This window comes from Mytilus galloprovincialis, chromosome 5 (genome assembly GCF_965363235.1).
Source record: "Mytilus galloprovincialis chromosome 5, xbMytGall1.hap1.1, whole genome shotgun sequence".
Lineage (NCBI taxonomy): Eukaryota > Metazoa > Mollusca > Bivalvia > Mytilida > Mytilidae > Mytilus > Mytilus galloprovincialis.
The window spans coordinates 88,936,903-88,962,263 of NC_134842.1; the positions used below are offsets into that span (position 1 = coordinate 88,936,903).

A 25,361-nucleotide genomic window follows, 5' to 3' on the forward strand; every position below is an offset into this window, starting at 1 on the left:
AATCTTTGGTAAGTTTGCTTGTTAGCTGAACCGTGAAGTCATTATTATGCAAGGTTTTCTACCCTCCTTTCGAAGTAGAATAGACCATCAGACAGATAGATTGGTTATCTGCTGGACTAGTATATTCTTAAAAGAGGGTAGTTAACCTGACCTAACAATGACTTTATGGTTCATCTAAAAAGCAAGCTAACTAAAAATATTACCTTTGACTTCACACTCAATGAAATCGGCTGTAGTATTCACCAAGTTAAACCTTTCCGGTATTGAATAAATATTTGAAGTTAATTAAAAAATCTTATTTATTGCATTAGGAATATAAAACTGTAGTACTAGTAGTGCAAGTTGTGCCTACAATAGCAAGTGAGAGGGAAAACAAGTTCAACTACCGTTTTTGGTGAATATTCAACAACTACCCTAATTGTTTTTTAAGTAGCAAGAAATATTGACTAAGTTCAAAAATCTGACATTTTTAGAATATTTGAAGAATAATAGAAATCCTATGGCAATACATGCTTCAATTATGTGTACAATAAACCTATTAGGTGTTAAAGCTGTATCTCAAAAACTGTAGGAGGATAACCGACTCTTAATATTTATAGCTTGTACCAAAAACCCCGGACATTTAAAGAAAATTTATTAAAAAATCAAACCCTGTAGACATACACACCTCTATTATAAATAAAAAGCTTTTTAGGTCAAAAACTGAAGGAGATAGCTAGACGTATATGTCTGGACAGAAACAGACGAACGGACGGGTGGATGGACGGACAGATCTAAATAAACGAACGTGCTCGACATTTTGTCCCGTGAGAGGAGGGGGGAATGTGAAATAGTATTAAGAGGACATAGTGTACATGTACATTAAACAGCTAGGTAAGAAGTACCAGTGCACTCAAGGAATCGGTATAGGTTTGACATGAAATTTTGTCACTTACATAGAACTCCAGATAAAACAAAATACACATTCGAAATGGCAAACAAATACACATGTTTTTTTCGCGCATACTTCATAAGTTTGTTTGCCATGGGTCTTATCCATTTTGTATTTATGCAAGTAAAATACGTTACAAGTGATTTTACCATTCTTCATTCAAATCACTTTTAAAATATGGACATAGCACTGGTCAAGTCCTAATACTTATGGTAACATAAAATTTGCACGAAATGGATATGATACATAAATCTATTTTTCTGTAGATGGTTAAATAGAAAACTTCAAAGTGCAAAATATATACGTTTTGATGAAATGATTTTCTTCATAACTACAAAAAGAGTTTGAATATATTGAGAATTTATTATAAAATTCATTTGTAAGATTTCGTTGAATATTTGAAAATTATAATGAATAAAAATTAATTCACCATATGTCAAGGGACACAACTCTGTATTTGGCTGCACAGTTTTAGACTATTTTGAACATTATGGGTCTAATTTCACGTACAACATATTTTTAAGAGAGTGACATGTCTTGATGACTGGATATGACATAACAATCCGTACGTGATATTCTGATCAATTATGGATCCCGGAATGATTTCGTACCCGTGCCGTTCCCTGTGACGTATTATATAATGACTTGTCAAAATATGCAAACAATCGGATTATTTTTCAAATTTTTAGACATGAGCGCCAACGTAGACCACCATGATATTTAATTATGTGAAAGATACATAAGAGTACAGTTGATGGTTGAAAATTTCAAGATGGTCTACGTTGGCGCTGATGTCAAATTTTGTCTCCGAACATGACGAAATTGTAGATTTTTTTACACTTTTCGTCGTTTAGGGCTTTTCAAGGTCTCAGTTTGAACACATTTGAGTACATAACACCTTAAAATAAGATTCTACATGGACGATCAGATACTGCAGTTCATTACACAGGCGTGATAGGTTTCAACTTCAAAGTTAAAATTCTCGAAAAAGGGGGGCCAGAAACGGCCCTTATCATACCTTTTCCTTTTCATATAGGCTAGTTTTGCCTGCTTAAATCAAATATGTAATAAAAAATATACCTTCATGTGCTACTTTTTAAGTTTAATGAGGTCGAAATTTTGTATATTTGCTCAAAATTCGGATGTGTGGCCGTATTTTCCCTTTCGAAAGAAAGCCATAACTTTTTTGTTTTAAAAGATAAACACAAATTGTTTTTTGTTAGATAATTTGTAATTTTTGTATTTTATAAGTATCCTAAAAAATTATGCATTTTTTTAATTTAGAAATAACTCATATTTATCAAATGGTCATGTATTAAGAAAAAAAATTTTTTTGCTGTATATTTATCAAAATTAAAAAAAAATCCTCTATTTACAATTTAATAAAATTTGGTCCACATAATCATCCTGCAAAATGAAACAAAATGTCGTTTTAAAAAATAGGGGTCCATGAACTTGTTTTCAAATTAAATCAGTTTGAATGATAAAAAATAGTCGAAAAATGCATCTTTTCCCGATATGTCGTAGTTTGACGTCGCGAAAATAACATTTTCCGTTAGCAACGTCATTACCCTCCCTTTAACAGTATCGTATGCCCTTTGTATAAAGAAAAAAATTATTTATTTTATAAAAACATTTCTGTACTCTTTACCTTACAACAAAATTATTTTGTTGTTCCGTGTACGTTATTGTATGTGGCGGCATTTTGTCAAATGTTATGGTTGTCTTCCTGACATCGATTTACATCTGACCTCTTTGTTTTATTAATTTTGTGTTTACATTGTGTTATAGATCAAACTATCAATGTATGTTCACTTGTGTTTTTCAATATGTCTTGTGATTGAGTTAAGCCATTACAATGCTGTTCGGTATGAGCCAAGGCTTTGTTTTGAAGGCCGTACTTTGACCTATAATGGTTTATTTTTACAAATTTTGACTTGGATAGAGAGATGTCTCATTGTCACTCAAACAAACGACGCAAAATATAGTACACAATAGCCATATTTAAACCTCAATTTAGGATAGCCTCTTAATTTTTGAGGATTTGAAATAGAATGAACGCATCGTATCAACCCGATGTCAAATATAATACAAGCCCAGACAAAAAATACAAGTCTAAATTGAAAATAAAGTTTAAATTTGTAAAGTTGTAAAAAATATAATTTTTATACGTGTGATCTTCATTAATTAAATGCCAAACCGAAAAATATAAACGAAAAAGATGGAATAACGCAAATAAAAGGAACAAAAATAAATACTAAATATTCGGATTTCGACAAGTAATGTCTCTTCAGTGATGTTAGGAATCAAACGGTATTTGGAAGCCATATTTATACCTCAATTTTGAATAGACTCTTGGCTTTTGAGAAGTCGAAATAGCACGGTAGTGATAGTGTCCGGCTAGGATCGAGGTTTTTCGAGTGATTTGGTCCGTTTTTTTCGAGTGTAGTTCGGGCTTTTTCGAGTGATAAAAAATGCGATAAGTTCAATTAACTGCTATTTCGTAATTATAACAGTTTTTGACATTACTACCCATCTTATATTGTATACTATACATGTTTTGGTCAACAAAGAAGCAAAATTTCCTTGTATTTAACCAAAAAATATAGTGTTTATTGTTGTCCGGTCTTTTTCAAGAGCACCTGTGAAATCGTCCGGGTCTTTAGACAAATGATCCGTTTTTTTACAGAAAATTTTAATAAGAAAAAAGATATTCTAGACTTTAAACAGTGACTTTTCTAGTTTACAGCTGTAATTTAATGAATGAAAATATCGTATATTCTCAATAAATAACATAAATATATTACTACATTGATCAAAATTAACCTTTTTGAATTTAATGAACAGGTTCTATCTGGTCGGAAAACGTTCTACCACAACTGTGCAGTATTAAAATTAGAAATTGTTGGATTCTTTAAAAGGTCTTTAGAACATAGTAAAGGGGAATCATAATCTTTTCAAATTCATTTCATAGTACTTTTGTTGTCAAAGTAAAAAACAAATTTCTGTGGTGAACCATGGAGTGTTTATATGCGACGTATTATGGTACCCCATTGTCCATCTGTCCATTGTCAGCATGTCGGACAAAAACTCAAAAACGCTGTAACCGATTTTCATGAAAATTGTCTTCGGTAAATTGTTTTCTATTGAGGTATCCTCCTTTCCAAATTTTATAAATTTTAGATTTTACGTTTCGGAGATATGGGATTTTATATGGGATTTTATTAAACAAGCTAGAATATCTAAAGAGCATGTGTCACTCACCTTGGTCTATTTGCTGCAGTGCAATTTAAACAAAGGACACTCTTCAACATTAAAGACAAGAATATAATTCATGACACAATTCTCTGTTTTGGAAATGATGACTTGTTTTTAGATCTTACTTTACTGAAATTTCTTGCAGTTATCTCTATCTATAATGAACTTTGTCAAGTAGTTTCAGAGGAGAAGATTTTGTAAAAATTAATGGACGACGAGCTAACGACGAACACTAAGTGATGAGAAAATCTCACTTGACCCTTTTTGGCCAGTTAGTCTAAATGTATATTGCAATATAACAATAAACGAGCCTTTGGCGAGTTATTTATTACTATTTGAATTAAATAATTTAATAAGACACAATTATGTATTAGAGAATAAACTTTGAAAACGTGGCAGGTGTATCGTGCGACCATGTCAGTGGCGGATACAAGGGGATGGGGTTCCGAGGGCGCAGCTGTTTATTAAAAAACGGAGTAGTAATAATAACAAAAATAATAATAAATTTTTTATTTAACGAAGGTTACTCATTTAACATACGATTATTAATCTCATACAAGGCCTTCACACATTTAAATGAACAAGTAAATATCAGTACCGGACAGCAAAGAAGACTCAGAGAATTTCTATGTATTAATAAAACACAATGTGACATTCTACTAAACGAGGCCTTCACAACAAAAAATTCATGAAGAAAAAATGGAGAAAAAAATCAAACACATACACACTTAATCCGCCCAATTTCTATTTTAATTGACAAAAACATTTGAATTAGATTTTATACATAATTAACAATGAAATGAATACCTCATCAGGAATACAAACTATCTCAATCCAAATTATCTATGCTTACATACAATGTAATATGACATCACGAGTATATACTGAACATGTCAGTTATAAGACATGAAAAACCACAATATATTATACAAATGGACGAATGTTTATAGCATTTAAGTATAAGAACACCACTATCAATCTGACGAATGCATTGGTTCGTGCCTGGGAAAGTACCTAATTTGAACCTTTGTTTATTGTTTTTGAACGTAAACATACTGACACATTACATGTATAACGTAACGGTACCCAAATTGCAACGAGTACCCAAATTGCACCTATTTAGCAAAAATAACAGTGGAAATCTCCTAGCGACTAAACAAGTTGTATTTTAATGATCCGACAGTATGCACGTCTTTCAACATAGGTGAATATATTTAGATATACACTAAACGTTTACAGTATTTATCAACAGATGAAGTGTTTACTGAAAAAGCAAAATGTACTGAAACGTCGCCATGCGACGTCATCAAAACGTCATCTTTTTAAAATTAGCAAATACAATATGCTTCAAGTATCCATTTCTTAAAAAAAAGAAGAGTCAGCATGGACAAATATCCAATTGTTCAAAATATTTGAAAAAAGTTAACAAAAGCTCTGTTATCCGACTTTTGACGATGCAAATTTAAGCATGGATGCAATTTGGGTACTCCTCTTTACAGAATCATTGATGGTTTGGAGGTTAGTTCAGACCAATTTTTCGATGATTCCATATGAATTGAATATACATGTATACCTATATATTAATAAAGAAGGATACAGCTACAAAATAAACACAAAATGGAAATGTTTGTCTTGATCATAAAAAAACGTAGTTGAAAAAACTGTCAAAATAGGTGCAATTTGGGTACCGTCACATTATAGAAAATTTTTATAATCACTCGAAAAAAAACTGACACACTCGAAAAAGCCCGGACTGCTCTCGAAAAAAACCCGCACATGAAGAAATGAATTTAGTCTCAAAATGTCGTTTTCAATGCAAAAACAAGAATTTTTGTAAGATGTCTGTATTTCTAAGGATATATAGATTTCATGTATGCAATTCCTTCAACATTATCAGTGTTATTTGTACAAAAATTGCTTTATTCTGTACATGTATTTTGGAATTAAAGTATTTTAAAGCTTATTTAAACTTTTTGAGACGAAAAATATTGTCGGATTAGTTATATCTTTTTATATCAAATACTATCAAACATAATATAACTTTGTATATTAAACTTAAGCGTCTATATCACGTCTTGTTAGAAAGGAAGTCTGTTTGTTTACATTTTTGTTCACATTCACTCGAAAAAGAAATGGTAACATTCGATAAAGCCCGATCTAATCACTCGAAAAAACACGATACCCTAGCCGGACACTAATACAAGTCCACACGAAAAAACAATTGAAAACAACGTTCAAACCTATGATTGCGTTGGATAAAAACTGCTATTATATTTTTATGTGTGCATTCAAAACACATTTCTTGGTAGAGGGGACTAAATACAGCACAAACAACATTTTCCAAAGTGAGAAGGTATATTTAAACAAAACATGCAAAACGCATTTAACTAGCAGGTCGAACGACAGATTTTTCAAAATTCTGCTGACTGAAAATGGCGATGCCAACTAAACGGATCACTAAATGTAACAAAATGGATCTGTATTTATTTAATACCATACCGAAAAACAATTAACTTGCGGAAAAGATAACTTATATCGCAAATTAAAGGTCATATCCGGATTTCGACAAGCAATGTCTCTTAAGTGATGTTGGATTGCAAAAAAAAATCAAGTTCCGGTAAAGCCATTACTTTTCCAAATAAGTTTAGCCTGCGTTTCCCAAATGCATGCTTAGAAGTTGTGATCTGGTCTTGAGGGACATAATTTTACTGATTTCATTATGATAATTATAACAAGAATGTGTCCATAGAACACAAATGTTCCAACCGCACTATTTATATCTAAGTTCAGTGGACAGTGAAAATAGGATGAAAACTCTTATTTGACATTAATATTTGAAAGAGCATATCATAGGGATTACTTGTACTAAGTTTCAAGTTGTTTAGACTTGAACATAAAAAACTGCCACCACCAAAAACTTTAACCTGAAGCAGGACAGACGGACGAACGGACGTCGAGACAAAAAAACATAATGCCCATAAATGGGGCATAAAAATAATGAGATATGGGATGATTGTCATAAAATATTAACTTTAATATAGGTACATGTCTTAACGCAACATACAACACTAAACAAAATCCGCTTAATGAAACAGTGAACATAGAATTCCGCTTTAAGCTTAAACATTTGAACTAAAAACAAAACACGGACAATGTCACAAAACAATCATTTGACTACAATTTAATGGTTGTACAAGTGTACACAGTATTTGACGGGTTAAACATGTGCATTAGCGCTTAACCCCCTCATAAAAATACATCAATGGCTAAAAGTGAAGGTAAAAAAGATTTAAACATGTTGTTTTGCCTATTGTTTTTAATATTTCTTGCAAATACTTTAGAGTATTCAATTTCAATGTCTCTTGTATATTTTTTATATTGTTGATGTTTTTTAAGTTTAAACAATTGAATAAAAAATCGGCAGAATTACACGAAGCGTCGTGTTGTTCAAATATAGAAAGTTCAAGCATGCTATATTTTCGAAATCGAAATTCTCCAATTATTCGATATTTTTTCTGTTATATATTTCAGGCTTTACAATGGCAATTCGTCTTTTTCTTCTACTTCGAGTTTACTTCGTTTTGATGATGTGTATTGTGATGACAACGCAATTTAAAAAAGGTACACTACTTCATATCTTTAACAAATGTACTGCTGACTTAAAAATTTATAGCGTCTCTCTCTTTTGCTATTTTTTTTTTAATTATGTGTATTTAGCGAATAACAGGAACTGTGACTACCAGCAAAATCATTACACATGCCCTTTGAAATTTTTGAACCAAATACATCAATGCTATTAAATATAACAAACACATTTATTCTTACGCTGGTAATGACACTTTATATATTTCGGTTTAAAACAGTTATAAAAGAAAAGTATTTAAAGCTTTTATTATTTTAAAACCTTATTATGCACAGTTTGATACAAACGTTGAAGGGATGAAAAAAATCAAAAAAGGACGTCATAAACAGTCATAAAACAGCATGACCCTTTGCAAAATAAACATATAAGTAAAACAATAGTATCGACAGGATGTAGGGCCATAATATTTCGCATACTAAAATTCTTAAACATCAAACAGTTTGTTCAATTTAATGTACATTAAAGAGAGTCCAAAATAAAAAAGGAAAATCCAAGAATGTCCTTTTTAGAGGTCGAAATTTGCTGTTATTGTGAAAATACCTAATTCTGCAATTTCATATGCTAATATTCTGCTTTTGATGGGTATTTTTTGCAAACAAACAGTGTTAGAAGAAATTTCTTCTCTGGCAAAGGGAACACATGGAGAAAAAACATCATTAATATGATTATTTTATTGGATATATATATTAAATTTGCATTCATATTTTACAAAACTTTCAAATCACAATGAAATGAAGAACATTAAACTATAAATTAATAAAATGGAAAGCAATATTCGTTCTCTATATTTTTTTCATAAAACTTTCCTGTCTTCTTGGAAGAAATTTCTTCCAACAAATTAGAAAATGTATCTCATTCCAATAAAATGTACAATTTTAGTTAATAAACTCAACTTGATCACTTCATTTTCATCCTCTCTCAAGTTGGAAGATGGAAGAAATTTCTTCCAAGTAATATCAAACATTCAAAATTTCTCCCATCAAATATAGAAACATGTAATACATCTACATATTAATTTCAATTTGTTTAACACAGATAGTTCACTTCATTTAATGTTCCTTCTTGGAAGAAATTTCTTCCAACTAATTAAAAAACTCATTTCTAATAAAGTAGGCAATTTTTGTTAATAAACTCAACTTGTTCACTTCATTTTCATCCTCTCTCAAGTTGGAAGAAATTTCTTCCAAGTAATTAATATCAAATCTTTCAAAAAATTTTCCAACAAATATAAAATTTAAACTTGTAATATATTTACAATTTTTTTCCCATTTGTTAAACACAGAAAGTTCACTTCATTTAATGTTCCTTCTTGGAAGAAATTTCTTCCAACAAATAAGAAAATATAATTCATTACTTATAAAATTTAATGCAATTATAGTTAATAATCTCAACTTGTTCACTTCATTTTTTATCCGCCTATCCTCTATCAATGCTACAGTCTACGAATCTCCCCCAGTGTATTGCCAGACCCTCCTATTATGGGATTGCAGAGTATGAATCCTTCAGTTTGTTGCGTCACCCTCCTATTTCCTTGATGCAGGCTATGAATTATCCAGTTGATCATATTTTGTTTGTACACTACATTTACACAATTCCAAGTTCTTTCACGATGACAGTCTGTCTTGTTATTATTAAAAAAACACAATATAAAAGTTATTCAGAGTGTTCAATTTATATTTTGTTTCTTTTATCTAAATAATTTGTAATGGAATTAAGAATTGACAATTTCTGCTCCGCGGGTAATAATATTTTACCATTTTAACATGTCCTTAAAATTCGGATAACAAATAATTTTAAATATTTCAAGAACATCATTGCTGTCCAGCTGAAGAGATGAATCTAACATTTTCTTCTTGCACAGCTGGTTGGTCAGCTTGCCAAGTTTTGCTATAGCTAATGTCATGGTCTTTTCTCTTATTGTTCCCAAATAAACGGTCAAGTTATTGTATTCTAAACTTAAACTGCCACTGCCACTGCATCTGTCACTGCCACCTGCAAAAAAATATATATACATAAAATTGAGAATGGAAATGGGGAATGTGTCAAAGAAACAACAACCCGATCATAGAGCAGACAACAGCAGAAGATCACCAACAGGTCGTCAAGGCAGCGAGAAATTTCCACATTCGGTGGCGTCCTTCAACTGGCCCCTAAACAAATAATTACTAGTTCAGTGACAATGAACGCCATACTAAACTCCAAATTGTACACAAGAAACTAAAATTAAAAATTACAAGAGTAACAAAAGCAAGAGGCTCCTGACTTGGGACAGGCGCATGAATTCGGAGGGGCTAAACATGTATATTAGATCTCAACCCTCCCCTATACCTTTAGCCAATGCAGAAAAGTAAACACATAACAATCCAATACGCACATTAAAATTCAGTTCAAGAGAAGTCCGAGAGAATGTCAGATGATGTAACCAAATAACCATGAAAAGAGGTCAAGATCAAATAACACCAGCCAGTTAGAGATGTACACCTTTCAATCATTGGATACACGAAATAGTGTAGACCCATTGCTCATAGTTTCTGAGAAATAGACTTGACAACGAAAACGACAACAATGACGTAAACGTGTAGTAAAAACAGTCTGGCGGGCATGAGGACCTTTAATGTATGCATAAACCAAATATAGTTATATATTTATACAAGAGTGCACACACTGAAATGTCTCGCCTTCTTTACTAATCATTGATATTATGTTGATACTCCTAAATATAAAGCTTTATTACGACTGTCACATAAACTTAACATGAACCATGATAATGAGGTCAAGGTCAGTTGAACCATATGCCAGGCAGACATGTACAGCTAACAATGCTTCCATACAACAAATAGAGTTGACCTATTGCTAATAGTTTAAGAAAATAGACCAAAACACAAAAACTTAACACTGAGCAATGAACTGTGAAAACCAGGTCAAGGTCAAATAAATTCTGCACGACTGACATATAGATCATAAAATATTTCAATACACCAAATATAGTTGACCTATGACATAAAGTATTAGATAAAAAGACCAAAACTCAAAAACTTAACTTGACCACTGAACCATGAAAATGAGGTCAAGGTCAGATGACATCTGCCCGTTAGACATGTACACATTACAATCATTCCATACAACAAATATAGTACACCTATTGCATAAAGTATGAGAAAAACAGACCAAAACACAAAAACTTAACTATAACCACTGAACCATGAAAATGAGGTCAAGGTCAGATGACATCTGCCCGCTAGACATGTACACCTTACAATCATTCCATACAACAAATGAAGTAAACCTATTGCATAAAGTATGAGAAAAACAGACATAAACACAAAAAATTAACTATAACCACTGAACCATGAAAATGAGGTCAAGGTCAGATGACACCTGCCAGTTGGACATGTACACCTTATAGTCCTTCCATACACCGAATATACTAGACCTATTGCTTATAGTATCTGAGATATGGACTTGACCACCAAAACTTAACCTTGTTCACTGATCCATGAAATGAGGTCGAGGTCAAGTGAAAACTGTCTGACGGGCATGAGGACCTTGCAAGGTACGCACATACTAAATATAGTTATCCTATTACTTACCGTAAGAGAGAATTTAACATTACAAAAAATCTGAACTTTTTTTTCAAGTGGTCACTAAACCATAAAAATGAGGTCAAGGACAATGGACATGTTACTGACGGAAACATCGTAACATGAGGCATTATAATACAAAATATGAAGCATCCAGGTCTTCCACCTTCTAAAATATATAGCTTTTCAGAAGTGAGCTAACACCGTCGCTGCCGACGCCGCCGCCGGATCACTATCCCTATGTCGAGCTTTCTGCAACAAAAGTTGCAGGCTCGATAAAAATGATATTACTAACAAGAATGCGTCCATAGTACACGGATGCCCCACCCGCAATATATTTTTCGATGTTTAGTTGACCGTGAAATTGGGTTAAAACACTTATTTGGCATTTAGAGTAGAGAGATCATAGCATAATCACTAGGGAACGTATGCACTAAGTTTCAAGTTGAATAGACTTCAACTTCATCAAAAAACTTAGCTACCTTGACCAAAAACTGAAGCGGGACAGGCGGGCGTACGAACGGACGAACAAACAGACACACAGACTCGGAAAAAAATAACGTGCGTTAAGTGAAGCATTATAAGAGGGGCACATTAAGTCTTTAACTTTTTTCAAGTAGTCAATGAAACATGAAAACGAGGTCAAGGACAATAGATATCTAAGACTGACAGATGGACACTTTTTAACACAAGGCATCTATATATAAAGTATTAAGGGTTCTACCTTCTGAAATATTAAGTTTTTGATAAGTTTTATAAAACCACTACCGCCGAAGCCGCCAGAGTACTTTATCCACATGTCAAGCTTTCTGGGACAGAAGTTACGTACAGGCTCGATAAAAAATGGTGTATTTCAAGTGTTAGTGCTCTTGTCATAAGACAAGTTCATTGAAAGCAGCAGGTAATGGTTTGATCCTTGCCCATGTAAAATTAAAAACAAGAAAATTGGTATTTGCTGCCTTTCCGCCAATTCGAGCAGACAAACGGTGTCAAGGCAAGTTATTCATATCTTCTAACTTCTGTTACCTTGTGAAAAAGCATGTCAAATATCTGGCTCATCATGCCAGTTAAGTATAAAGCATTGCTTATATTTAGATTTCATAACAGCTCTTCTATAGAAATATGCAAAACAAGACTTTGATCAACTTGCTTGCCTATGTTTGCTTTGATGTAAACAATAGGTAGGTGGCGTTTCAATATATACTGGGATTTGATTGGACATGAATTGAATTTAATGTTTATTGCTCAATCAAATTCCAGTATATAGTAAACACACTACCTACCTGTTGTTTACAGACATCCAAAAAAATACAGCAAGCAAATTGATCAATGGTTTGCTTTGCATGCTTTTATAGAAGAGCTCTAACATGTTCTCATTCTTTCATATTCATGCAATATTTGTCAATGAAGTTTACATACTTATCAGTCATTATAAACTTTAGAAGAGAAAAACTGTGACGGAGAGATCTGGCAAAAAAAAACATTTATTGTTCTTCACAAATAGATGAGTGTCCAAATTGACTGACTATCTTATGTAACAATATATATTGAACAGGGTTGGCAAGTATTACCAAGTCCAGAGGGAAATATTATATGTACTCAGAAAACCAGGGTTTTAGTAATAAAAACAGAATAATATTAAATATTAATATGAAAAGGAATCAGCGATCATTTAGAAACGCACTGATAAATATACAATTTCTTATATATACATGTTGTATATGACATAATAATCTTATTTTTGAGAGAATATATCTAAAGAGTATGAATTGGAAAAAGTAAAGATTCAGCAGCTCTTAAGAGATACACAAAGACATGTGCGAGGGGGCGGGCGTACTTGAGGTTCCTCTTGTTTAAAACTCTGTTTTCTTGATCTTATGCACTGAGCCGTTACATTCTTTCTTAATTTAATCAGGATCATTGATTTAGAAGAATATTTATGAAAAATTCTTCTACTTAGGCACGACATTTTTTTGTATTTTCCATAATTCTATTACTAAATCAAAGAATGGAAGTATTATATTGACAGGAACTCCAACGAAACACTGGCACATTCCCATCCCCCTGATTTCTTTAGGAAAATTTAAGGTTTCGACTAAGTTTTTCTAGTACGTGCTAACTCCTTTGTGGGGTATCTGCGATGCCGCCTTCGCCTTTTCTGTTAACTGAATCTAGTCTTATCTACATACCAAATTGAATGTAAATAAACACGGAAACTCCTGTGGTCATTTGTGAATCACCACATGAATAACGACATCTGTTTTTATTCTATAAACATGTCCAAACGTATTTGATATTTGGGAATAACTAATTAATGGATATATTCAAAAGTTCAAAATTAATTTAAGTACAGTCTTATTTGGGATATTAAAAAAGAAATTGTGGAGGTAATTACAAAAATGCAATGTAAACAAGTAAATATAGTAGCCTTAAAAAATTATCTAAAAGAAAATTTGTTAATTGATTTTTTTATATATAAAAACAAACCATTGTGCACAAAGAGCGTACGACTGCTGGAACCCCTGCCACTATTAATAAAATGGCTATACAAGTATTTTTTTACGTAGTAAAACTATCTACCTAATCAATGCTGCCTAGGTTAGCTTTAAATTTCCTTTTGTACAATTATTAATATTTACTGATAAGTTTGTCAAATGATTAAAAATATCAACCAAATGAACTCTTCTCGATTTTGCTATAAATACGATATGGACTTAATACTTACTATGAGTATTTATACATATAGTTTTTGACAAAAGGTCCAAGACACAATTGTCGTCCCTTGATTCTCGCAAATATAGTCCCTAGTGTTGACAGTGGGTAACTTCCCATTAATTTTCATACCTCTTCCAAATTCATTTCTCCATGTTTAATGCCTCAAATTGCAAGTAGGAAGGGGGGGGGGTGAAATTACACTGTAAAAAAATGGGTTCAGAATTTTAAAGGAAAGTAGTGATTTGGTCCAGCTGAAAAAGATTGAAAATTAACACTTCGGAAGCTTTCAAAAGATTTTAAGACGCCCTAAACATAAAAATTGTCCATATTTTGAGTTAGAGCCGATGAAGTTTTCTATAATTTTGATATAATTTGTCCCAAAAGTAGTACAACACACTGTAAAAATTTCATTATGAAAGCGCAGGTGGGAATTTTTTTAATTTTCGTTTATCTTCTAAAAGAAATAATTTTAATGCACTACGAAATAATTTAGCCTGGGATCCGGCCCAATCTAACTGCACGTCGTATACTGACAAGATTAGCCAGGACCCCAGGCTACGAAATAATTGTGGTCTCGGACCAATAAACACAATGCACAAAAAACACTGTACAGAATCGTGGGATCGCTGAGTTAAAAATTAAGGTTGTAAATTTATATCGAATTTTACAAGAATATTTGATATGGTTATCTCTATCGTCTAAACATGGAAAATATTCTAAACGTATTCAGAGATTTTAAAAGGTTGATAATATTATATGCACGCGATATTAAACCTCTTCATAGCGTGTATCTGGTTACGAGACAGATGAATTGTTACACCTGTTATAATAAAAATCTGAGACTATTATACTCAGTAAAAGTTGAAAAGTTAAAACCCATTTTCAACCTTTAACTTTATTCCGAGATTGCTCGAACTGACGTCTGATAGATTTTTTTTTTATGGGGAGGGGGGGGGGGGGTATGAATTGTTTCTTCAAAGTTGTTGAATTGTATGAAATATTTGCCATTAGACTTCTGTTAACAATTAAAATTTCTGAAATAAATGTTCTTCCGTTTTTTTTTTGTTAAGGGGTCGTTATCAAAATCATTAGATTGATAAATAAGTTCTTGTGTGTCATAATGAGACAAAAATACAATAGCATGTCGTAATAATTTTTACGATTATGTGAATGTTTAATATGAAAAACGGCATCATTGACCCCTCGGAGCTTGACTCCTATAATTTATCCATCTATTTAAATCATTGATTTAACGACTATTTGTTTGCCTACATGTATATATTCTAAAGCTACGTGTGTTTACATACCTCTACACGTCTAAGTTTCGAAGATTCTTTCAAACATTGTATATTGCTATCTTCAGAGTTTTGTTTTTTTACCAAGTGTCCTTCAATTTTCCACGAAACCATATTGTAAATTCTCTAAAGTCTTGTGAATGATCAAATAACACAACTGATTATAAAGTCTTATATATCAATTATTCATAACACCAAATCCTGTGGCCAAGCCTCAAGATATCACTCAGCTTGACGCTTAGATTTTATAATTTACGACATGTCAATATGCGACTTTGATGTACATAATCTAACCATGGGTGTACAAAGTTTTTTATACACCTATGTTCTAATTTAATTAGACGAGTACGGAGATCAGAACAGCAAAAAAATAAAATAGAATTGCTGGGTATCGGGTTAACTTAGGTTAATTTATTTTTTGCAAACTACGAATTATTTATCTGCTTTCAGTAGATATTAACAAAATTCGGTGTTAATCTAAGAGATATTTAAACGGAATTCATTCCGACGAAATCTTTAAATAACAGTAATTAAAACAAATCGATCATAGTATTACATTGACATTGCAAAAATAGTGTTTGGAATCGGAAGCGACAATGTGTCTCCATTACAAAATTATTCCCCTATTTTTTTCTTTTTTTTTTTGATAACTGAAGTAATAGATATAGACTTGTATAGCCTGCGGTCCTGGCTAATCTTGTCCTTACGACGCGCAGCTAGATATCGGGCCGGGATACCAGGCTATAAACATGTAATGAGAGAAAGTCTAAATAAAAGCCAAAATGCATTCTTTCAAGGTCGTCGGATCTTTAGGAAAACACGTACAAGATTTCATCTGTCTAGGAGCTTATAAAAAATAAACAGATACCGGATACATAATTGCGTGCGGCCAAGCAGCTGCAAGCTTTTAGTACAATGCCGGATGTCTGATAGCAAAAGTATTCTTTCAAATAAAAATAATGGCTCGCCTTTACTTTTCAAACTTCGCTTCAAAAAATTTGCAAAATTATTTTTTATTATATTAAAAATTTCAAATCGTTCGCTCGCTCGCCCCAATTTTTGGAGTCGAAAAATTCCGTAGAAGTTCAACATGAAATTAAATTGTTGTGACCTTATCTATAATTTGTAGACATGTCTTTTTATGAAATAGATGATCGTAACAAACTAATGAATATGATTTACTTGTGGCCAAACCATTAATTACTTGTGAGTAAACTAATTATTTTTGAATATATATAGACAAAAGATCCAGAATTTGTTGTATAAAACGGTCATCGTGCATGCAAACAAATGGAAGTTTTTAATGACCTTGACTGGCTAAACAGCCCTTGCACGGTCGGTTAATCCGTGCATGCATGACACTTATACGAGCATGTTTGACTTGCATCTTTAAGTTTCTTTATACCAATTAAAGAAATTTCATATATCTTCTATTGTCATATAGCCAGTCAGATTTTGATTCGTTTATTCAACGGAAAACATCAACGTAATGTGTATAAATGAAATTCATAAGTTTGGTTATGCCGTATGGACAGTTTTACTTCTATGATAAGGATTTGATTTTGTCAGATTTGTCAAGTATGACAAGGAGATGAAGACATATATTACTTAATAATTAGTTTAATAACGATGGGAAATGCATGCCCTTTTTTGTTACATATTAACAGAACTAATATGTCAATTGACCCTAAGCTAGTCTTATCATCAAACGCATCACACAGTGCGCATAACACATCACACTGGGTGCACAACATGCGTCCTAACTGTATTTGTTTCATTTAATAGTCGGGTGGTATGAAACAGTCCATTTGTAAGCAATATTTAATTATTAACACATCATATGTTTGAACAGAAATATTTTAAAATTTTAAGTTTGTGTTAAAAATCGGATGTTTCTTTTTATTGAGGAGAATAATTCTGGTCGTGGCTATGAGCGAACTTGTGGTTGCACCATATACTGACTCGGTGAGTAGAAATTTCAAAAACAATTGGATACAAATAATATCTAAAGTATTGTTTATTTTGTATGTGTACGTAACATCTGGGAACCATATATCTAACATATAAATATGTTCCTGGTAACATTTATCACATTTCAACTGAATGCGATATATGGTGGTTAGTTTTAATTCTCGACTAAGAAACATCAGATCGATTATTCGTGTCATTCTTGTCGGATTATATTTTTAATTAAATTATTTTTAAAAAAACATGTTCACAATTTTGACCGGGCTTTTTATTTTTTTGGTAAATTTTAATTCAAAGTTGAAAATTTGACTTCATCTTTATATTAAACAAGGAAGACTTCCGGTCAATTTCCCCCCGGTCAATTTTTAACCCTTTTTACGTAATGTAAATACATATCATACATTGTATATTTCTTTATATCATATTATTTTACATAAAATTATCTTTAAAATCATTTTCCAGATTTTGATCAGGTTACATGCTTTTATAAATTCGTGAAATTAAGATTTAAGATTCCGAAACGAATTGCTATGGTCACGCTAAGAGAGACTAATTCCAGTCAACTTTTCGGTGAAAATGCATACCTAAATTTTTTTAATCTGATAGTCTATTGTATAAACTTTCAAAATTTGTTTTAATTATTAATTTATCTTTAGCGGTTCTAGAGATATACCATTTTTTTCCGCGTTTTCCACTTCCGTGTTTTAGGCCCTGAGGGCTCCCCTTTTTATACCTGTTACCTGTTACCTAGTCTTTATCTCCCTCCTCTAGCAGGAGCTTAGCTTCTAAAGCGTACTTCTTATTTGCACCCTAACCCTTACACACGGGGCACTCATAAAATCAGTTATGCAATATTGTACATGCTCGTATACGTAGTTATTAATATATTAACAGTAACATATATAGAGCACCTTAAGGATGTACTTAGGTGAGGTTAGGTGAAAATTAAGAAATTAAGAAATTAAAATTGATACTATAAGTTGGTAGAGCATTCTTGAAGGATGAAAATAAGCTAAAATATTGATAGATCATGGACCTCCTTTCGAGATATTTGAGATTTAAAATATGGCGGGAAAAGTCTGACTCGGACTTTTACCTTACATTTGCATTGGTATTATTTGGGTCTCAAAACTAAAGAAAGAAAATCAAGAATCTTCTTAAATTTTGGAAAATGACCTTTCATGAGCTATAAAGTCTTGTATGAGAAAATAAATGGGTGTTATGGGACAAAATATTTTACCTTGTATTTTATGAAAAAACACCAAGGAGTCCGAACATTTGACACAAATTCCAAAACTTCACCTTAGTACATCCTTAATACCGTTGTATATTTAGGTCAATTAAAGGATTTCAGATCATGAGCAAAGCAATGCAAAATAACATTTAGGTCCATACCTCTTAACAGTTTAAGCATTTCACTTATAAAACATTTTTGTCAAATAGAAAAGGGTATAAGCCCAATTCCTGCATAAGTAATTTGACATATCAAATTTTCTTTTTTGTTTTATCAAATTGATAAATTGTTATATCAAATAATTATAATCTGTTATATCAAATTGAGAATCTATTATATTAAACAGATAATTTGTTATATCAAATTGTAAAAAGTAAATAAGCACGACGCTAAAAGGCTTCCATAAAAAATAAATGAAATAGAATATTTTGTCTCTAAAAGTAAAACAAAAATGATTTTTTTTTAGGTGGCAATGCTAGAAGAAAAGAAAAGGACGAAAGCACACTGACATGAGAAACGGAAACCAGCCGCCTTAAATGGCCCATCATGCTCATCTGGAAGGAAAGGAAAGAAACACAAAAAAAATCATCCTCAAAGAATAAAACCAAGCAAAACAGTACTTTAAAAGTTAACAAAGATTTTGGAAAGAAACCAACACATCAGCATAGGAAAATAGTTTCTAAATAAAAAAGAAACGGAAAAAACCAAGCAGCTCAAGAAAAGATTCTGGTAGGAATATAATTATTCTTTTTTTTATATTTTATATAATGATCTGATTTTTAGCTCACCTGGCCCTATGGGTCAAGTCATCTTTTCTCATCACTAGGCGTTCGTCGTCCGGCGTCTTTCGTCCGTCGTCCGTCAACTTTTACAAAAATCTTCCCTGATGAAACTTCTGAGCCAAAATTTAAGTAAACTTGGCCACAATCAACATTGGGGTATCTAGTTTAAGAAATATGTCCAATGATCCGAACAACCAACCAAGATGACCACCATCGCTAAAAATAGAACAAATGGGGGACAAATTTAAATTTTGGCTTATATCTCTGAATCCAAATCATTTAGAGCAAATTTGACAAGAAACAATTGGTTTTCATGTTTAGATCTATCTGTCCTGAAATTTCAGACGATCAGACAAGCTGTAAATTGTTTTGTTTTTGTCCCTGAATAAATAATTTTAAGGACATTTTAGTTATTATCTTGAATATTATTATTGATAGAGATAGAACTGTAAACAGCAATAATGGTCAGCAAAGTCAGATCTACAAATAAGTCAAATGACCAAAATGACTAATTGACCCCATAAGGAGTTATTTCTCTTTAAAATCAAATTATATATATTTTTTTTCGAAATCTTTAACAAAAGTCTTCTCCTGAAAAAACAGAGACAAATTTAATCAAACTGGCCAAAATCAGCATTTTGGTATATAGTTAAAAAAAAAAAAAATGTGTCCGATGACCCTGCTAACCAACCAACATGGCAGACATGGCTAAGAATAGACAATAGGGGGAAATGAAGCTCTTGACTTGTATCTCTGAAATTAAAGCAAAAGTTACAACGGTTGCATTATTTCATGCATCAATTGTAAATAAAAATATCAATGTGAGCAATGGAGCATCTTGTTCTATCTTACAATCACCTTTTACTAAGTGTTCCGAGCGACTGAACCGAACCCATCTGGTTGAGTTGGATTCCTCAATAGATGTCCTCTATACTGTCTGTTTTAGCAGTATTGACTCAACACATGGAAATATTTTGCAATATTACTTCAAAGAAACTGGTCCGTAACGGAAATTCACACTTCATTTACACCTTAAATGCTGGTTTACCTAATACATTTCTACAAACAAAATTCATGTAAATTGATTCCCTACGAAATCAACAGTTGCTGTTATTAAAAAAAGTTACACTTGTTTTTATTTAGATTGATATTTTATAGTGTGTGTTTCTAGGTTGTGATGTTATGCTACTGTTTCTGAAAAGGGAGAAGGTTTGGTACCATTAAAACGTTTAAACCATGATTCTGGAATCTGATGTTCAGTGGTTGTCGTTTATGTATGTGGTACATTAGTGTTTCTCGTTTCTCTTTCTAATAAGACCACAAACAAAAATGGTATCGTATAATACTATGATGTTGTCGTCTACGTGGTCGTCGTCGTCCGAAGACACAATGGTTTCCGGACAAAAACTTTAGTTTACGTAAAAGGATCTTTATGATTTTTGTTAGAAGGTTCAATATCATGCCTGTGATAAACTTTGGGCATGAGTGTCCCAAACGTTTAGGAATAAGAGGCCCAAAAGGGTCCTAAACAAGCATTTTTCTAGTTTCAGGATAATAACTTGTGTATGAATATTTCTATTGGTTTGAAATTGTACCAAAATGTTAAATACCACAAGTAGAAGGTTAGGATTCTGTTTAGGGGTTATGGGACCAACCATTTAAGAATGAAGGGCCGAAAAGGGGTCCAAAACCAGTCTTTTCTAGTTTTCAAATAATAACTTGTGTTTAGGTGTATCATATGGATCTCTCAAAGAGAATGATGGGATTGAGTTTGGGGTTTATTGCCCCAAACATGAAGGAATTAGGGTCAATAAGGCCAAAAAGAAGCATTTTTCTAGTTTCAGACAATAACTTGTGTTAAAGTATATGGATCGCGCTGGAATTGTACAGTAAGGTTCCAGATGAAATCTTCAATTTGCACACTGACAGTAACGAGCAATAGCTATAGATTTGCAAGATTTTTGACCACATTTATTTTGTGTCAAAACCTATATTATTTCAAACATTTGACCACATTCCAATTTCAGACAGTACCAAACTTGAATGTTGTGTCCATACTTGCCCAACTGTTCAGGGTTCAACCTTTGCGGTCGTATAAAGCTGCGCCCTGCGGAGCATCTAGTTTATGTTTTTACACTAGTAATTTTTGGGCCCTTTATACCTTGCTGTTCGGTGTGAGCCTAAGCTCTGTGTTGCAGACCTTACCTTGACCTATAATGATTTACTTTTATAAAATGTGACGTGGATGGAGCGTTGTCTTATTGTCACTTATACCACATCTTCCTATATTTATTATCATTTTACATTACTGTGTTATTAAAATAATTCGATTCATGCATAATTTTGAAATTTTTGTCTGTTGTTTCTTACACTTTATCATCTTCGCTTGGCAATGGTTACAATGTTATGCCCATTTCAACTACACAGCGATTTCTTTTAAGATGGTACTCTGACTAAAATCTTGTATGGGTTCTAATTGGACGATACAGGATTGCAATTACTTCTTATTGAAAGCTTATCCAATTTGATGTATAGAAAATATGTTTAAAAATCTTCACCTCAAGGTCATTAAAATTTACTTTTTTCATTAAGTGAAAGATTACATGTAGTTGCTGTTTTAAGCAGCATTTTAATATCACCATACGGCCTTCAACAATGAGCAAACCCATACCCAATAGTCGATCAGCTATACAAGGCCACGAAATGACAAGTTTAAATCAATTCTAACAAGAAAACCAACGGCCAAATTCATGTACAAAAAAATTAACTAAAACAAAAAAAATATATGTATCGCATCAACAAACGACAATCTCTGAATTACAGGCTTCTGACTTGGGACAGGCACATACATACAGAATGTGGCGGGGTTAAAAAGTAAAATCACAAAAATATAAAACTCCGAGGAAAATTCAATCGGGAAGTCCCTAACCACATGACAAAATAAAATGACAAAACACACCAAACGAATGGACAACGACTGTCATATTTCTGACCTGGTACAAGCGTTTTAAGTGTAGAAAATGGTGTATTGAACTTGATTTTATAGCGCTTAACCTCTCACCTAAACATGTTAGCGGGATCCAAAACCTCTCATAACCTGGGAAAGTGGCACAACAGTACAACATACATTTGTAAGAACGAACTATAAATTCAGTTGAAAAAGCCTAACTCATCAGGTGGATAAATAGAAATACATATAACAAAAACACACTGTGGACGTGGCCGGGTACTTGTATATCCCACAACAAAAAAGACGCTATCCATTTTTGCTGCATACCATGTATATGGCTTTGATTGTTGTGCAACACGGACATATCTAGTAACAGGAAATGCTACCCATTTTTCCTGTATAGTCTACATTGAGAAAAAATGAAGAATATACCACTGGTACCCTATGGGAATTGCATTATAGGAATAATATTGTTCTTTCGTAACATTCTTGACCAACGGAAACACTTGCACTCACTGAAGTGTTGAGGTTTTAAAAAAAATTTTGTCCACTAGTATAACATACATTCCTGGAAGCAGGAACCAGAAGGATACGTTGATATTCAAACATTTGCGTGTAAAGTAACATATAGGAATTTCAATTAGTTGATTAAGAACTTTCAAATTGTCGTCTTATAATGTTTTTGGGTTTCAGACTTGATGCATAATCACCACATGGCAATCGTTTATTATTTTTTCTACATTCACACATGCTCATTAAACATGTTAAAGGCCCTTCGAATCATTTTAATTGAATGCTGCAAGTTACAAATGGGACCAATATATTCATTACCTCACTGATACAAAATTCTATCTTAAACAGCCAAGAGTGGAGAGGATGGGACTTGGTCATATCCCTTAGCCAGATTATATAACTTAAAAGAAATTTATTTTGTTTTTATGAATATTGGTGTATTATTTGAGTTAAGTTCATGCTATTGATACATCTTCATGTTTTAGACAGAGAACATAATTATGCGGTTCTCTATTTTTTCAGATAAAACAAAGGCAACAAAGAAACAGAAACAAAGTACATTCTTGTGTGAACTAATAATACTATTACCAGAGAACTGCAGGAATAGACAAACTAAGAAATTCCTTAGAACTAATTTTGGTTTTTGAACTTAATATTATGTTTTGTTGATATTGTATTGCAATGCATTTATCTGTTGTAGAATTATTGTTTGTGTTCGATTAATTGATCATATTTCATCTTGAAGTGACTTTACATAATCTCATTACTACTGTTATTACCGGAGAAATGAATTGCTTTGTTAATGCCCGCGTCACACTGTCCCGATTTTTACGCCGATGGCAACACGATAATGGAAATTTTCAAAATCGGGACTGATCGTATCCAGATCGGGCTATTCGTAGTGCCATCTTTAACCATCTTTAACCATCGGCCACTTTTTCTAGCCTTCGGGGACAACTTCGAGAAGGGTTCTAAATTTTTTAACATGTTAAAAAATCCCCGAAGGTGCGTCCGATGTTGCTAGTTCGTATTGAGTTCGGTTCACCATCCTCACCATCGTAATGTCACCGGGAATGCATCTTTGCACATCGTATTGCATTCGTGTTTTCATCGTTTCCATCGGGCAGTTTTGACATTACGATGTCTACATGAATGAATCACGAAGATACCCGAAGGTCTTACGATGGCAACACGACTTCGTGAAGACCTCGTAATCCAGTCGTGTTGCCATCGAATAAAAGTACGAAGGCGACAAGATGGAACTACGACGGCAATAAATCCAGCTAAATGTAAATTAATTTTCGCGCTAAAATACATTTATTTGAAGTGCCATGCGCGATATGCACTGGTCAGTCTAATACGACAGTTAAGAAAGACGTTCACAAAACATGGAGCTCATATCATATGATTCTATGAAAACAAGAAAGGCGACAGCGTTGTTTCTATTAATTCAAATGGAACAAGAAGAGCAGCTATTACAGGCTTAGGATTTACTTTTACAAGAAAAATATTATTTTTTGTCAATTTTTCATATCAAGTAGCATAATGAAAATCATAAACGCGCCTCGTACACCAACACTGCAGGTACACGTATATAGGGAAACCAACTTTTTCTTCATTATTCTAATTTTTTAGGTATCGTCTGAGTTGTTGTCACACGAATGTTTACTCCATAACCATTTTTTTTCTATATGTCATATTTTGCCGCATTTGTTGCTTTCCCCACATCCTTCCTTTTGTCTATATTATTATGATATTCTCCTGGAAAGAGCTCTTTTTGAATAAAAGGGATCAACGAACCCATTACCTTACCTTTAAGATAGATCAGTAAACATGGGCATAATTATGGGTGATTATTCAGACGTGCACACATTTTACAGTTCAAACATGGCAATGCCGAGCGTGGCATCCCCTCGTATGTAACATATTGGTGACAAATATGGACACTATATTTGTATATGACACATGCAGAAAATGGTAAATTGAATATGCATATATACATAAACTATTTTGTTTAGAAATCAACCAAAACATTCAGTAACTGGAAATACCTTTAATATTGTCTTTAGAACCAACAGGTAAAAAATGAGCAACCAATTTCCTGTGTATTATGCTATTTCAAGGAGAAAAAACAAGTCCATCTGCATGACCTTGACCTTTGGTCTTGAACGTAAAAAATGTCAGATCATTACAAGGAGGAACAATATACCAAATGTGGTTAAAATCTTTTGAAGCATATTGGTTTTAGAGTGTCCACAAGGGTGATATTGCCTTGTATTACAACTGCCACTGTGACCTTGACCTTTGAACTTTAAAGTCCATAGCGCTTAAGATATTCTTAACGAGTAACACCATACAAAGTTTTGATCATTTTGGTTCTAGAGTGTCCATAACAATTTCATCTACACGCAACTTACACGTAGAAGCCGAGGGGATAATAAACTAAGTTTTATAAGAATTAGACAAAAAGATCGATTTCCCGCCATGCATG

At 32.7% G+C, this 25,361-nt stretch overlaps 1 long non-coding RNA gene across 1 annotated transcript; it reads left to right on the plus strand.

Annotated features, from left to right (window-relative positions):
• The first annotated feature begins 17,338 nt into the window (after nt 1-17,338).
• On the plus strand, nt 17,339-23,665 carry LOC143074826 (uncharacterized). Its single transcript, XR_012978108.1, has 3 exons — nt 17,339-17,388; nt 19,092-19,354; nt 23,393-23,665. It is a non-coding gene; the product is annotated as an uncharacterized LOC143074826 (long non-coding RNA).
• The last annotated feature ends 1,696 nt before the right edge of the window (nt 23,666-25,361 follow it).